The 17080-nt window shown below is 36.5% G+C and overlaps 1 long non-coding RNA gene across 1 annotated transcript in view; it reads right to left on the reverse strand.

The window, feature by feature from the left end:
• Positions 1 to 17080, reverse strand: part of LOC141584754 (uncharacterized) — a 169359-nt gene that overhangs the window by 86679 nt on the left and 65600 nt on the right. The window contains exon 2 of the long non-coding RNA XR_012517959.1: positions 1526 to 1642. This is a non-coding gene — a long non-coding RNA (uncharacterized LOC141584754). The remainder of the gene's footprint in view (positions 1 to 1525; positions 1643 to 17080) is intronic.

A 17080-nucleotide genomic window follows, 5' to 3' on the forward strand; every position in this document is an offset into this window, starting at 1 on the left:
GAAATACAACAAACAGCTGTATGCAAAGATATTCAAAAAAGTAAGAAAACTTGACCAATTCCCTGAAAGCCACGTACAATCAAAACTCAATCAAGATGAAATATGTAATAGAAAGATCCTTATAACCATTAAAGAAACTGAATCTAGAACTTAAAACTCTCCCCCAAAATTCTCTAGGCCCAGATACTTTCACTGGAGAATTCTATCAGATATTTAGAGAAAAATGAACATTAATTTTACACAATCTATCAAAAAGTAGAGTAAGAGATAACACACATTAACTCATTTTATTAAGCAAGTATATCAAATCAAACAAAAATAGGAAAATAAAGAGAAAAAACTACAGATCAATAATTCTCACCATCTTAGAAGCAAAAATCTTTAATAAATGTTAACAAATCAATTCCAAACAATGTATAAATAGATTTATACACTATGACCAAGTGATATTTATTTCAGTTACTCAAATATGACCCACAATTTAAAACCAATGTAATCTATTTCATCAATGGTTTAAAAAACAAAAAATTATACGGCCCTATCAATTAATGCAGAAAAGCATTTGATAAAACCCAGTAACTATTTATGTTAAAAATAAAATCAGCAATTTAGAAATACAGGGCAATTACTTTAATTCAATAAAGAACATCTACAAAACCTACAGCAATGTCTTGCTTAATAAAAAAATTTAAAACTTTTCTTCTAAAATCAGAAGTAAGACAAGGATGTTCAGTCTCACCACTCTTTATCAACATAGCATTAGAAATTTCAACAAGTTTAATAAAGGAAAAGAAAGAAAAGGCCTACAGATTATAAATAAAAGAACAAAAAGCTGCAGATGTTATGACTGTCTACATAGAAAATCTCAAGAAATTTCAGACTTCTGCCAAGATGGCCGAGGAACAGCTCTGGTGTGCAGTTCCCGGCGTGAGTGATACAGAAGGTAAGTGATCTCCACATTTCAAACCAAGGTACCAGGTTTATCTCAATGGGATTGGTTGGACACTGGGTGGAGCCCAAAGAGGGCAAACCAAGGCAGGGCAGGGTGCTGCCTCACCAGGGAAGTGCAAGTGGCCAGAGGACTCCCCTCCTACCCAACAGAGGCCATCAGGAACTTTTCCCCCCTGGCACTCTGGTTCAGATATGCAGTTCTCCCATGGTCTTTACCACCCTCAGACCAGGAGATCCCTGCCAGGCCAACAAGTGCTACAAAGTTACCACCACAGATCTGAGTGGCCATTCCAGCCAGTGCCACAGGTTATCAGCACAAATCTGGGTAGCCATTTTGGCTGGCACCTGAAGTGCCTATGAGACAGAACTTCCTGCTCCCCAGAAAGAGGGGGAGCTGAAGGCAGGGAGCCAAGTGATACAGCTTGGTGGGTCCCACCCTCCACAAAGACCAGCAAACTGAAACCCTCTGGCTTGAGAGTTTTGCAGCCAGCACATCAGTTCCAGCTCAACCAGGAATGATTGAGCTCAGTGGGGAGAAGGGCATCCACTATTGCCAAGGTGGTTTTAACCTTACCTGTGTAACAAAAGCCAGAGGAAGTTTACACAGCAGCTGGACTGAGTCTGTGGCAGCTCAGCAGTACCTATGCAGGCAGACTGTGACTAGACTCCCTCCATGATGGGCAGGACAACTCTGAAAAAAAAGACAGCAGCATGTCAGGGACTTATAAATAAAACCCAACCTTCCTGGGACAGAGTACCTGGGAAAAGGGGTGATTGGGAGTTCTGCTGCAGCAGACTTAAATATATCTGCCCAGCAGCTCTAAAGGGAGAAATGGAGCTCACAGCACAGCACTTGAGCTCCAATAAAGGACAGAATGCCTCCTCAAACAGCTCCTTGATCCCTGTATAACCAAAAAGACACCTCATACAGGAGAGCTCTGGCTGATATCTACTGGGTACTTTTCTGGGACAAAGCTATCAATAGAAAGAACAGGCAGCAATCCTTCCTGTTCTATAGCCCCAATGGGTGATTCCCCAGGCAAGCAAAGTGTTTAGTGGACCTCCAGCAGTCCTACAGCAGAGGGAACTGACTGTGAGAAGGAAAAAAAGAAAAATGAAAAGAAATCACTTCAACATCAACAGAAAGGACATCCACTCAGAGACCCTACCCAAAATTGCCAATTTCAAAGACCAAAGGTAGATAAATCCACAAAGATGGGAAGAAACCAGCACAGAAAGGCCAAAATCACAAAAAACCAGAATGCCTCTCCTCCTCCAATGGATCACAACTCCTTACCAGCAAGGGAACAAAACATGATGGATAATGAGTTTGACAAATTGACAGAAGCAGGCTTCAGAAGGTGGTTAATAATAAACTTCTCTGAGCTAAAGGAACATGTTCTAACCTAATGCAAAGAAACTAAAAACCTTGAAAAAAATTACACAAGACACTAATTAGAATAACCAGCTCAGAATATAACATAAGCAACTTGACAGAGCTGAAAAACACAGCACGAGAATTTCATGTAGCATAGACAAGTTTCAACAGCCAAATTGATCAAGGAGAAGAAAGGATATCGGAGATTGAAGATCAACTCAATGAAATATAACAAGAAGGCAAGATTAGAGAAAAACGAGTGAAAAGAAATGAACAAAGCCTCCAAGAAATATGGGATTATGTAAAAGGACCTAATCTACATTTGATAGGTGTACCTGAATATGATGGAGAGAATGAATCCAAGCTGGAAAACATTCTTCAGGATATTATCTAGGAGAACTTACCCAAACTAGCAAGGCAGGCCAATATTCAAGTCCAGGAAATACAGAGAACTCCACAAAGATATTCCTCAAGAAGAGCAACCCCAAGGCACATAATCGTCAGATTCACCAGGGTTGAAATGAAGAAAAAAAATGCTAACAGCAGCCAGAGAGAAAGGTCAGGTTACCCACAAAAGGAAGTCCATCAGACTCCCAGCAGGTCTCTCAGAAGAAACCCTACAAGCCAGAAGAGAGTGGGGGCCAATATTCAACATCCTTAAAGAAAAGAACTTTCAATCCAGAATTTCATTTCCAGCCAAACTAAGCTTCATAAGTGAAGGAGAAATAAAATCCTCTATGGCCAAGCAATTGCTGAGAGATTTCATCACCACCAGGCCTGCCTTGCAAGAGCTCCAGAAAGAAGCAATAAACATGGAAAGGAACAACCAGTACCAGCCACTGCAAAAACGTAAGAAATGGTAAAGACCATCGACACAATGAAGAAACAGCATCAACTAACAGGCAAAACAACCAGCTAGTATCAGAATGGCAGGATCAGATTCACACATAACAATATTAACCTTAAATATAAATGGGCTAAATGCCCCAATCAAAAGACACAGACTGGCAAACTGGATAACATGTCAACATCCATCAGTGTGCTGTATTCAAAAGACCCTTCTCACATGCAAAGACACACATAGACTCAAAATAAAGGGATGGAAGATTTACCAAGTAAATGAAGAGAAAAAAAAAAAAGACAAAGGAGGTCATTACTTAATGGTAAAAAGATGAATGCAACAAGAAGAGCTAACTATCCTAAATATATATGCACTCAATACTGGAGCACCCAAATACATAAAGAAATTTCTTAATGACCTACAAAGAGACTTAGACTCCCACACAATAATAGTGGGACACTTTAAGACTCCATTGTCGATATTAGACAGATCAACAAGACAGAAAATTAACAAGGATATCCAGGACTTGAACGCAGATCTGGACCAAGTGGACCTAACAGACATCTACAGAACTCTCCACCCCAAATCCACAGAATATACATTTTTCTCAGTAGCACACAGATTACTCTAAAACTGACCACATAATTGGAAGTAAATCACTCCTCAGCAAATGTAAAAGAACAGAAATCATAGCAGTCTCTCAGACCTCAATGCAATAAACTTAGAACTCATGTTCTCACTCATAGGTGGGTGTTGAACAATGAGAACACATGGACACAGGGAGGGGAGCATCACACACTGGGGTCTGTCAGAAGAAAATAGGGGAGGGACAGTGGGCGGTGGGGAGTTGGGGAGAGAGAGTGTGGGGAGAAATGCCAGATATAGGTGATGGGAGGAAGGCAGCAAATCACACTACCATGTGTGTACCTATAAAACAATCTTGCATGTTCTTCACATGTACCCCAAAACCTAAAATGTAATTAAAAAAAAAAGAATTAAAAAATCCTGGAAGTAAACTTAGGCAACACCATTCAGGACATAGGCATAGGCAAGGACTTCATGACTAAAACACCAAAAGCAATGGCAACAAAAGCCAAAATAGACAAATGGAATCTAATTAAACTTAAGAGCTTCTGCACAACAAAAGAAACCATCATTATAGTGAACTGGCAACTAAGAGAATGGGAAAAAATATTCACTAGCTACCTATCTGACAAAGGACTAATATCCAGAATCTACAAAGAACTAAAGCAGATTTACAAGAAAAAAAAAAAAAAAAAAAAAAAAAAAACTCCATCAGAAAGTGGGTGAAGGATATGAACAGATGCTTTTAAAAACAAGACATTTATGTGGCCAAAAAACATACGAAAAAATACTCATCATCACTGGTCATTAGAGAAATGCAAATCAAAACCACACTAAGATACTATCTCACACCACTTATAATGGTGATCATTAAAAAATCCAGAGACAACAGATGCTGGAGAGGATGTGGAGAAATAGGAATGCTTTTACACTGTTGGTAGGAGTGTAAATTAGTTCAAACACTGTAGAAGACAATGTGATGATTCCTCAAGGATCGAGAACTAGAAATACCACTTGACCCAGCAATCCTATTACTGGGTATATACCCAAAGGATTATAAATCACTCTACTATGAAGACACATGCACACATATGTTTGGTGTGGCACTGTTCACAATAGCAAAAACTTGGAATCAACCCAAATGCCCATCAATGATAGACTAGATAAAAAAAAAATGTAGTACATATATACCATGGAATACTATGCAGCCATAAAAAGGATGAGTTCATGTCTTTTGCAGGGACATGGATCAAGTTGGAAACCATCAGTCTCAAAAAATTGACATTAAGAACAGAAAACCAAGCACCACATGTTCTGGCTCGTAACATTGAATAATGAGAACACATGGACACAGGGAGGGAAACAACACAACTGGGGTCTGTTGGGGGTTGGGGGGCTGGAGGGGGATAGTGGGGGAATAGGGAGTTTGAGGAGGGATAACATTGGGAGAAATGCCTGATGTAGGTGTTTGGAAGTAGCAAACCACCATGGCATGTGTGTACCTATGCAGCAATCCTGCACCTTCTGCACATGTACCCCAGAATTTAAAGTATAATAATAATTTTAAAACCCCTGAGTTCAACATTGAAGGCATCTACTTTTCCCCAGATACAATGTCTTGAAATCAGCCTCTATATCAGAGGGTCATAAAACCTTTTAAGGCTTATTACACATAGTACTCTACAGAAAGGATTGTCAATGCTATGGAAGACAAGCCCGATAGAGAGAACATCATAAGTGTCTGGAAGTATTATACCATTCAATATGCCATTGTTGTTACAGAAAAAGCTGTCAAGGATACCAGACCCAAAATAATAAATTTCTGCTTGAGGAGAAAAAAAAGAAAATCTCAAGAAATCAACAACAACAACAACAAAATATTTTAGAACAATCAGTGACAGTTAATATGAGATCAATACACAAAAATTAACTGCACTTCTAAACACTAACAATGAATATATAAAATACACAATTTAAAAACAATACAGTTTTCAATTGCTCCAAAAAAATGATATAGTTAGTAAACAGTTAACATGCACAGGACAGGCTGGGCATGGTAGCTCAGGCCTGTAATCCCAGCACTTTGAGAGGCTGAGGCAGGTAGATCACCTGACGCAAAAAGTTCAAGACCAGCCTGCTCAACATGGTTAAACTGCATCTCTACTAAAATTACAAAAACTAGCTGGGTGTGGTGGCATGCACCTGTGATTCCAGCTACTTGGGAGGCTAAGGCATGAGAATCACTTTAACCTGAGAGGCAGAGGTTGCAGTGAGCCAAGACTGTGCCACTGCACTCCAGCCTGGGGACTCTGTCTCAAAAGCCTAAATAAAAAAGAAGCACAGGACTATGGGCAGAAAATTACAGCATGCTTATGAAAGAAATCAAAGAAGACCTAAATAAGGAGAGACATACCAAATTTATGGATTGGAAGAATCAACATAGTAAAGCAATCAGTTCTCCACCACAGTGACCTATATATTTAGTGCAATTTCTACAAAACTCTCAGCAAGATTTTTCATAGACAGAGCCAAGATTATTCTAAAATTTTAGAAAAGGTAAAGTCTCTCAACTAGTTTAAATAATCTTGAAAAAGAAGAATAAAGTGAAAAGAATTATTCTACCAGATACTAAAGCTCACTAGGTAGCTACAGCAATCAAGAAAATGTGATATTGATAGAGAGATATACATATATACCAATGGAACAAAATAGAAAACAGGGAAATAGACCCCACAAATATGTTCAACCATTTTTCCACAAAAATGCAAAGGTAAGTTTGTGGAGGAAGAGCCTTTCAACCAGTGGTATTGGGGTGATTAAACAATCACAGACAAAAGTGAAATGAATCTCCACCTAAACCTGACATTTATAAAATAATTAACTCTAAATGAATCATGGAATTAAATATAAATAGTAATAGCATGAAACTTAAAAAATAATTCAAGCAATCAGTTGTGAAGGTGCTCAATTTGGACAGCTAGCCAAACGAAAACTAACAGTCCAAACTCTGTTTACTTATAGTGACAGTGCAAGCAAGAGGCACTAGCTCCCTAGTGTTCCATTTTTTTTCCTATATTATTTCACTACCTGAGGGTCAGGAGGATATAATACTTACAAAGGGAATTGTCTCACTGCTGAAAAACCTTAAACAAAAGATTCTTGCCTCTCTATGGCTTCATGGGCTGAGAAGCCGGAAAAGGGAAAGGCTGGGAGTAGAAAGATACTGAAGCTAAGTGGAGAGAAGCATTTCAGCCAAGGCTCCCAATACGGAGGTCTCAGCAGAGATGCCTGGGAAGTGCTTCTGCCTAGGTCCCCAGTGAGGAGACCTCCCACTGAAGGTGCCTGGACTAGAAATGCAGATAGGCATATAAACATGATTGGACCTAGAAGGTCCTTGATTTCAACTTGCTCCAGGAAATTGTAATGCACTGGCTATATACAAAATCTGGTGTGGGGAGATCAGCTTCTCCCCATCAGGTCTGCCAGGCTAAGCTTTGTAATTGTCTATAGTTGCATCTGAACAATCACACCTGTATCTGGATTCCTCAAAATCCAGGAGACAATCTTTGGAATCTATTTTTTAAATAGATTCTATTTTTAAAATATTTTTAAATGATACCAAGAGCAAAAGCCATAAAAGAAAAAATATATAACTCATATGTCATTCAAATTAAAAATGTTTGTTCTGCAAAAGACATTGTTCAGAGAATAAAAAGACAAACTGCAGATCAGAAGAAAATATTTGCAAATCATCACTCTGACAAAGAGCTTGTATACAGGAAGAATACTCAAAACTCAATGATAAGAATAAAAGCAATTCAATAAAGAATGGGTAAAAGATATGAACAGGCACTTTACATAAAGATACAGACGGCAAATAAGCACTTGCAAAGATTTTTAATATCATTAGGTATCAAGGAAAGGCAAATTAAAACTACAATGAGATATCACTACACATCTATAAGAATAGCTAAAATAAAAAATAATGAAAATGCCAAATGCTTATGAGCATTTGGTGGATCATTCATACATTGGTGGTGGGAATGTTAAGTGGTAAAGCCATGCTGAAAAACAATTGGCCATTTCTTATAAAACCAAACATGTAATTATCATATTATCCAGCAATTATATTCATGGGCATTTATCTCAGAGAAATGAAAACTTATTTTTTACACAAAAACTTGCACACAAATATTCAGAGTAGCATTATTCATATTAGCCAAACACTGTAAACAGCCCAGATGTCTTTCAACAGGCAATTGTTAAACAAACTGAGGATATACATGCCATGAATAATACATAGCAATAAAAATAACAGATTATTGATATATTCAACAACTTAGATAAATCTCCAGGGAATTAAGCTGAATGAAAAAGGCCCGTCCTCTGAAATTGTACATTGTATGATTGCATTTAAATAGCATTTTTCAAATGATAAAATTTTTGAAATAGAGAGCACATTAGTGGTAGGAGAGAAGGATGCTTGTAGTGTTAGCACTGATCAGTACCTTCACAGTGGTGGAAAACACAGGAAACCTACATATTTGATAAAAATTGCAAAGAACTAAACACACATACACAAATATAAATGAATGGAAGCGAAACTGGGGAAGTTTTAATAAAAAAGGTAGATTGCATTAGTGTCCATATCCTGGTTGTGATATTACATTACAGTTTTGCAAAATATTATCATTAGGGAAACAAGATAAAGTATACAAAAGATATCTCTGCATTATTTCCTGCACCTGCATGTGAATCTGTAATGCTCTCCATAAAAATTTCCCCCAAAATATCGTCAGGTACAAGTTACCTTTGCTAGGTACATATTCGTTCTTAAGGCAAATGTTTATCATAACCACTCTCAGTGCATTTGGGAAACGTAGACTCCTAGACATTAAATGACCTTTATAGATTATCTATAGTATATTAAGTTTTACCAAAATTGAGTTTCCCTTTCTTGAAGTTAAGCTTGGCCATAAGACTGGCTTTGATGAATAGAATATGTAAGGAAGTAGCATGTGTCACTTCTGGGCAGAAGCTTTAAGAGTCAATGCATACTTTGGCATCTTCTCAATTATCTTTGCTACGAAAACCATCAGTGTTTCAGGAAGTGGCAGCTCTGTCAGCCTGAGTCCCAGAGTAAGGATGATAATGACTTGGGAACAGAGACCCCAGTTGACCCATGATGGTTATATAGTATAAGCAAGATATAAATGTTGATGGCTTCAAAATTTGAAATTGTGAAGGCTCTTTATTACTGCAGCATAATTTAATCTATCCTGTCTAATATATAGGGCAACAAACTCTCATATTACAGCCACTAAAACCAAGAGAAGAAAACTTTCATATTACAGCCACTAAAGCCAAGGGTTATAGTTCATGCTACCTACAAAGTTAATGATGGAGACATCACTATGACCTGCCTAGCAAAAATCCCAGACTGCTGGCATTTTCCCATACACATTTCATTAGCATACTTCAGGCTATTTTGTTCGTAAGAATAAAACTAAAATACAAATAAAAGTTCTGTACCAAATTTAATTATCAAATGAGTTTGCAGATTAATAAGCCAAAAGTTGAAAGAACAGATTTTTTAAAGTAGGTTGAATGGAATACTGGCATTTCTAATTTTATAATAAAGTTCTGAATCAGCAGCCCATCATTCAAAGAAAAACAAAAGGCACATGATTCACATGAGTCACACTGGAGAAATCCTTGATATTTTGAAAATTCAAATGTCAACAAGCCATATAATATGAGAAATGAGAGTCACTGGCTCCATCCTTTTGAGCATTTCTACAAAATGAATCAAAATCAAATACCAACCCTAGAGGCTTTTTAATCTACAAAAAGATGTTTGAGTATTTCTGTAAAGAGATACCTTAATAATGGTCATTAATATTTGTGAAGTTAAAAGGGAGCTTGCGAAAATCAGCAGCATGTTTTCTTTTTCTGAGAAAGGGATTGTTTTACCCAGCATGCTTTTTCATGAACTTGCTAAGGACATGAAAGATTTCCCATAGTATATGTTAAAATTCCAAATCTAATTTAAAGAAAAAAGCAACACTTAGAAGCTACACCTATTCTAAAATTGTAAGAAAATAGCCCTCCATCCTCATTTGCTGCATGTCACACAGGAAGAAAGAATTCATGCACTTCTCTGACTACACGACAGAACCTTTGAAAACCTGCCAGTCACACAGTCGTTCAGGCATTCAGGTTTTATTGCAAATATTCTGTTGGAAACAGTGAGCAGTTCATGAAATGAAAAAGATGTAGCTAAGATTTTCTTAGGGAAAAACTTCACCTTGTCCTTGATTAACTATCCTAACTTCTTGAAACTACAAGTTTTTCCTCTTCCATTTTAATCCTAATAATAAATGTAATACACTCACTGGAGAAAATCTGGAAGGTTTAAACAAGAGAAAGATGAAAGCAAAAAACAAAAAACAGAGAGAGAGTTTTGTCACAGTCCCACCACTCCAAGTGAATACCAGCATGATTTTGGCAAATTTCCTTTGTCCTTTTTTTCTGTGTAGTTTTAAAATATAGCTGAGATGATATTCCATTTATAATTCTGAATATTTCTTGTGTTCCAGTCACCATGATGTCAAAAATGTTCTCTCATATTATTAAAAACTCATTGTTAAAATCATTTTAATATGCACACAAAATTCAGTTGTTATGATAGACTATCATTTATTTATTTATGCAGTCTTCCAACATAGACTATCTTGGTATCATAGAGTATCTTGTTAATGTCTTCTATCATCATAACATATCTGAGTTTATTCAACTTTATTCCATATTTTTTTTCATTATTGTTCCTATTTATCCTGGGTTCTAAAATGTATTTAACATGGTCCTTTCAATTCCATGCTAACCCACTCCTTTCCTATAGCTAATTTTTCTCTAGATTGTCCCTAGAACCTGGAACAATCTTCTCTCAACAGGTACATTTCAACTTTGGAATCCATCAAATACTTTCTGGTGCTCTCACTGGAAGAGAGCGAGAGAGAGAGAGAGAGCATGCACATGAATAGTTCACATTCACAAAATAAATATATAAGTGATTACCTAAACAAAATAATCCCTCTTTATTTCTGTATATATTTTAAATATTTCAGTGATTTGAAGCTCATATTTCTGTGTATTTTTAAAGGCAAATGAAGTATGATAAAAATTTAAAAAGCATTGGGTTGAAATCAGATTCTAAATGCAATTCTACCTTTCTTATCTAAGTCACTATATTATATGGAGCCCATTTCCTCATTTGTAAAATAAGAAATTTAGATAGAGATCTCTGAGGTTTTTCCTAACTCTAACCTTCTCTGACTGCAATTTTGGAGTAGTTTCTGACTGTGCTCAATTGTGGGACCTCAGGTGTTAACCAGGCTTCCCGGGGGGTAAAGCAGAGACACTCTTTTATTCAAGATAGGAAGGTTTTTAGTATGAGAATTCAAGCTTTTCCAAGATTGGAAGAGTAGGGATGCAAAAGTCAGGAAATCCACTACCAACTATGCCAGCCTGAAGCACCAACATAGATGGTTCTCCACAGATGAGGCAAACACTGCTGCCAATCCGTCAAACCTCTGAAAAGCTCCTCACTCAAACTCTTCATTCTTCACGCAAGTGAATGCGATCACAAGCATTCTTCACACAAGTGGTGGTCACAAGCATTCACTTAAAGCTGTCATGAACCTCAAGAATTTCATGGACAGCTCCACCAACCAGTTCTGTCTGCAGTATCAATGTGACAATTCTCAAGAACACCTAGAAGCAGCTCGGATCTCCAGTCTGCTCACACACCTGCCTGCAGCTTCTCCTGGAGCTTCTCTTTTTCCACCTCCACAGATGTCCACTGAGGATCAGATGGCAAGGGAAATTCTGGGAAATGTAGTTCATACCTTTGAAAGTCTTCTAACTTCCTCTGGAAAATATTTATTAAGCAGATAGTTTATTTGCTACTGTGGACATAGTACCAAGCTCAGTACTGAAATAGGAATTCAACAGAACTAGTTTCTAAGACAATGGGTCACATGACCCTGTTGCTAAAATAGAAGACCGTCAACAACAAATCAGGAGACCCACTGATAAGAGAGGATAAGTAAACAAACAGCCTAAGTCAACTAAAACCAAAATGGCAACTAAAGCGAACTCCGCTGTGCTAATTACAACATATGTTAATAAAAACACTCCCACAAGCACCATGATAGTTTGCAAATGCCATGACAAAGTCCAGAAGTTACACTGTATGGCCAACACTGGGGAGAAATCCCTGGTTCTGGGACCTCGCTGCCCGATTCCCAGAAAACTTGTGAATAATCCACCCTTTGTTTATAATATAATCAACAAATGGCTGTAAAATAGCCAGCTAGCAGCCCCCTACCTAGTGCTATTCTACCTATGGGGTACCCCTGCTCGGCCTGTGGAGCAGCTATCCTTTCATTCCTTTGCTTTGCAATAAACTTGCCTTCATTTTACTCTGTCAGCTCGCTCTTGAATTCTTTCCTGCATGAAGCCAAGAACCCATGTGGCCTCCAGGGGTGAACCTCAATTTGGGGATTCACCTGCAATAGGTACTATGAAAGGTATCAACAAATATAACAGGCCTGATAACTGCCCTCAAGAAGCTCCAAACCAATTTGGTGTTGGCCCATACACCCCGGATGTAGGGATCCCACATTTCTTTTAGTGATACCCATTACTCATGCTTTTGAGTTACTGAATGTTACTTAAAGGAGAAGGAATAACAGGTGAAAATCAAGATAAACTCTCAGAGATTCCCTGCTGTGCCTAACTTCTACTTGAAGAAGCAGAAAGAAAAATACCATGTATTTTCCCCCACTACAGAGACCATGAAACCTGTAAAAGGGGACTCTTCAATTTGAGTCTTGAGAACAAAGACTAGTGCTTCTTTTTCATTCTTATTCATTTTCCTTGCAATATTCAAAATAGTGTAAAATGTATGAAATTTTTCCAAAATCACTTCTGTGATTTATTTCTCAGGGACCTATGAAGTAGTACTTTTGATACTCAGTGACTTAATGGCAGGAGGTCCTGAAAAAGCATGAAACTATATATATGGGCTGAATTATGCTGCTCTCACACCCTGTAAATTCATATGTTGAAGGTCCATCCTCCAGTACCTTAGAATGCAACTATAATTGGAGACAGAACCTTTAACAGGGTGATTACGTTAAAATGAACTTATATGAATGAGCCCTACTTCAATATGACTGGCGTCTTTACAAGAGAAGAAAAATTGCACACACAGAGATGTCCCATAGTTATATATCCAGAAAAAAAACACCATGAGAAGACAACAAGAAGGCATCTACCTTTGAGCTAAGGGGAAAAGCCTCGGAAGAAACCAACCCTACCCACACGTTGACCTTGGACTGCTAGCTTCCAGAACCATGAGAAAATAAATATCTATGGGTTAAGGCACCCAGTCTATAGTATTTTGTTATGGAAGCCCTAGCACACTAAACTATGGCAACAACCAGAGGCATTTGCATGGGATTTGGAGCAGCAGCTGTGTTCATGGGTCTTGCAGCCTAGAAGATTCCTTACAAGTAGGTTTTGGCCAATGATTAACATAAATTATTAGTAGACTTCTACACTAGTTTGGCACCATATGTGGTCAAGTGCAGAGAAGGGAATATAAACTGGATGAAGACAAAGCCCTTAACCTATTTTATTGATTGTTGTATCCCTGGTGTAAGTGTACAATTTGATGAGTTTTGAAAAAACATAGTCATGTAAAGCCATCATAATAATGAACATTTCTATCACCCCAAAAAGTTCCCTCATACCTCTCTGCCATCAGTCCCCTTCCTAAGTCCCAATCCTTGGTAACCACTGATCTACCATCACTATAATATTCCTTTTCTATAATTTCCTATAAATGGGACCATACAAAGTACAGTCTTTTGTGTCTTGGCTTCTTTCCATTAAGCATTTGATATTTATTCATGCTGCTGTGTGAATCAGTACTGCATTTCTTTTTTATTGTTGAGTAATATTTTGCCTTAGGGATATATCATAATTTTTTAATCACTTCACCAATTGATGAACATTTGAGTTATTTCTAATTCTGGGCCATTATAAATAATCTTTCTATTAACATTTGGGTACAAGTCTGTGTGTCTTTTCTTTCTTGCTTTGCTTTTTTTTTTTTTTTAAGAAAAAAAATTGTCAAAGATGATAGACTGGAAGACTGCACAAAGAAAATGTGGTACATATACACCATGGAATACTATGCAGTCATAAAAAGGAATGAGTTCATGTCCTTTGTAGGGACATGGATAGAGCTGGAAGCCATTACCCTCAGCAAACTGACATAGGAACAGAAAACCAAATACTGCATGTTCTCACTTAAAAGTGAGAGTTGAACAGAAAAAATACATGAACACAGAGAGGGGAACAATGCATACTGGGGCCTGTCAAAGATGAGGGTTGCGGCAGGGAGAGTATTAGGAAAAATAGATAATGCATGCTGGGCTTAACATCTAGGTGATGGGTTGATAGGTGCAGAAAATCACCATGGCACACATTTACCTATGTAACAAACCTACCCATCCTGCATGTGAACCCTGGAACTTAAGAATAAAAATTAAATTAGTTTACAAAATACAAGAAGTAGTATTTTGAGTGCTCTGCAGTACTACATGGCAGAGGACCCTAGAAAAGCATGAAATTGTATGGATAGGCTGAATTATGCCCACCTCCCTGCAAATGCATACGTTGAAGCTCTATCTCCTAGTACCTTAGAATGTGACTGTGTTCAGAGATAAGGACTTTAAAGAGGTGATTCTGTGAAAATAAGTTTACAGGGATGAGTAAATACCTAGGAGAAGAATTGCTAGGAAGTGTATTAGAGTATGTTTAAATTTATAAGAAACAGGTCAACTGTTTTCTAAAGTTGCTATACTATTTTATATTACCTACAGCAATGTTCAAAGGTTCCAGTTACCCCTCATCCTCACCAATCTTTGTTATTGCAGTCTCTTTAATCGTAGTTGTCTATTGGTTATGTAATGTCATCTTTTGCATTTCCCTGATGACTAATGATGGTTGAGCCTGTTTTTCATAAGCTTATTTGCCATTTGTGTATCTTTTGTGTAATATCTATCAAAATCTTAACCCATTTGTAATTGAGTTTATTATTGAGTTGTAAAAGATCTTTCTATATTCTGATATAATTCCTTTTATATAATTCCTTTATCAGATACAAATTTTGAAAAGATTGACTTCTGCTTATAGCATTTTTTCTATAGTTAACACTGTCTTTTCAAAAATATGTTTTTAACTTTTATGAAGACCATATTGTCACTTTGTCGTTCATGGTTTATGTTTTTTGTGCTTTCTCTAATAAATTGTTATCTAGCCCAAGATTATAAATATTTTTCCCATAGTTTTTTTCTCACATTTATAGTTTCAACTTTAATATTTATATCATCCATTTTAGCACATTTTCATATATGTTATGAGATATATTCTACACATTTAAGTATGTATCAATTTATTTATTTTTATCTAGGTTTGATGATATTATAATTTTGACTTATTTAAACTGTTTCTCTATGTTTTAGAAACCCATACTAAAAAATTTAAAAACTAAATGATTCCTGGAGGTGTGAGAGAGTAGGCACACGTACGGTAGCTGTGGTAAAACAATGTCGACCACAAGTTGATGCTTGTTGCAATGTGAGAAGGCTGTAAAGGAGTGTGCTGAACTAGCCTCTCACTTTTGTATATTTGAAATTTTCTACAATAACGTTTAAGAAAACATTTGTAACATGAAGAAACCAAGAGCTGAAGAAATATGGTTGAGGATATTCATGGGTTTCCATTTATTGCTGGTAAGTCAGGCTTCAATTGAGTTCTCTTATTAGAAAGAAAAAAAAAATTACCAAAACATACCAGGCACATCATTATTATGGTTTATAGTCTTAAAATAAAATCACAAATGTATTATTTACTAGGCTTATAACTCTATACAATTACACTCTATGCAATTTGGTTAAAATGAGATTTGTGGTTGTGAAGTGTAAGGTCTTCACACTTGTAAGGACTAATATTAGAAATAACAGCAAAATATCTGACACATAGAGGTTAATCTTATTTCTTCAATTTCATCCCTTATTCAAATGCCCAGCCAGCTACTGAGCATGTGTTTCACATTTTAAAAGTATTTGAATAGGATTTAGTTACATAGTACTCTGATGGCCTATATTAGATTATTGTAATATGGGTCAAAATAGCATGCTTTTCAAGAAATCAAAACTCTTAACTTGGGTTTGGTTTATTTGCCTTAGAAAAACTCTAGTGCAGTCAGTGCTTACATTCTGAACTCTCACTGCACAATTTCAGCAGCAGTATCTAATAGAAGCATTGGAAAAAAAAATAATGCCTGCTTTCTTTTCCTTCTACAATAACAGTTCTATCTAAAGTGAGAGAGGTACCTATTCTAAGAATTAATTTGATAATGAAAATAAATACACATGATTTTCATTTCTCATAAGTAAATTACATAGAAAATTCATAGTTACCTACTGGGCAACCATTTAAGATTTCTCATTTGTCTGCCATATCAACAGAGGAAAAAAAAAAATACTAGTTCTGGAATCTGACAGATCTAAGTTCAGTCCTGAGTTTCTGTCGTCCTGGAAAACTTTGAAAGTCACTAAATCTCTTCCTTGCCACAATTTCCTCATCTGTCAATTGGAGTTTAATAATGAATGTTTACTGGATGCCTGCCATGTGCCAGGAACTCTTCTAAATGAATGAAAAAGAAATTCACTGTCCATATACAGTTTACATTCTAGTGATTAAATAACTTTCCTGGACATATACTTACTAGGTGACAGAACCATAATTCAAAGACAGCTGGTCTTGGCATGGAGAGTATATACTCCAAACCACTAAGGTACACCATGATTTGTGAAATTAATGAGATGATCTACGACAAATACCTAGATAGGATCTCAGTAAACACAGCAATTAAAATTACTTGCTTATTTTCTTTTTAAAATCATCTTTACTGAAGCGTAATGTATATAAAATAAAATGCATCAATTTGTCAATTTTACAAGCTCAAAGTTGTTCCTAATATTCCCTTGTTGTTCTTTTCATATTGTACTATGTGGTAATTTATAATTAGTGTCTTCCATCTTTTTTTGCTGATCAGTCTAGCCAGATGGCCATCAATTTTGTTATTATTTTCAAAAAGAAACTAGTTTTTTGTACCATTGATTCTTCTCTATTTTTCTCATTTTATATTTTATTGTTTTCTATTCTTGTTTTAACAATTTTCTTTC

The sequence above is a fragment of the Saimiri boliviensis genome, chromosome 6, assembly GCF_048565385.1.
Source record: "Saimiri boliviensis isolate mSaiBol1 chromosome 6, mSaiBol1.pri, whole genome shotgun sequence".
NCBI lineage: Eukaryota > Metazoa > Chordata > Mammalia > Primates > Cebidae > Saimiri > Saimiri boliviensis.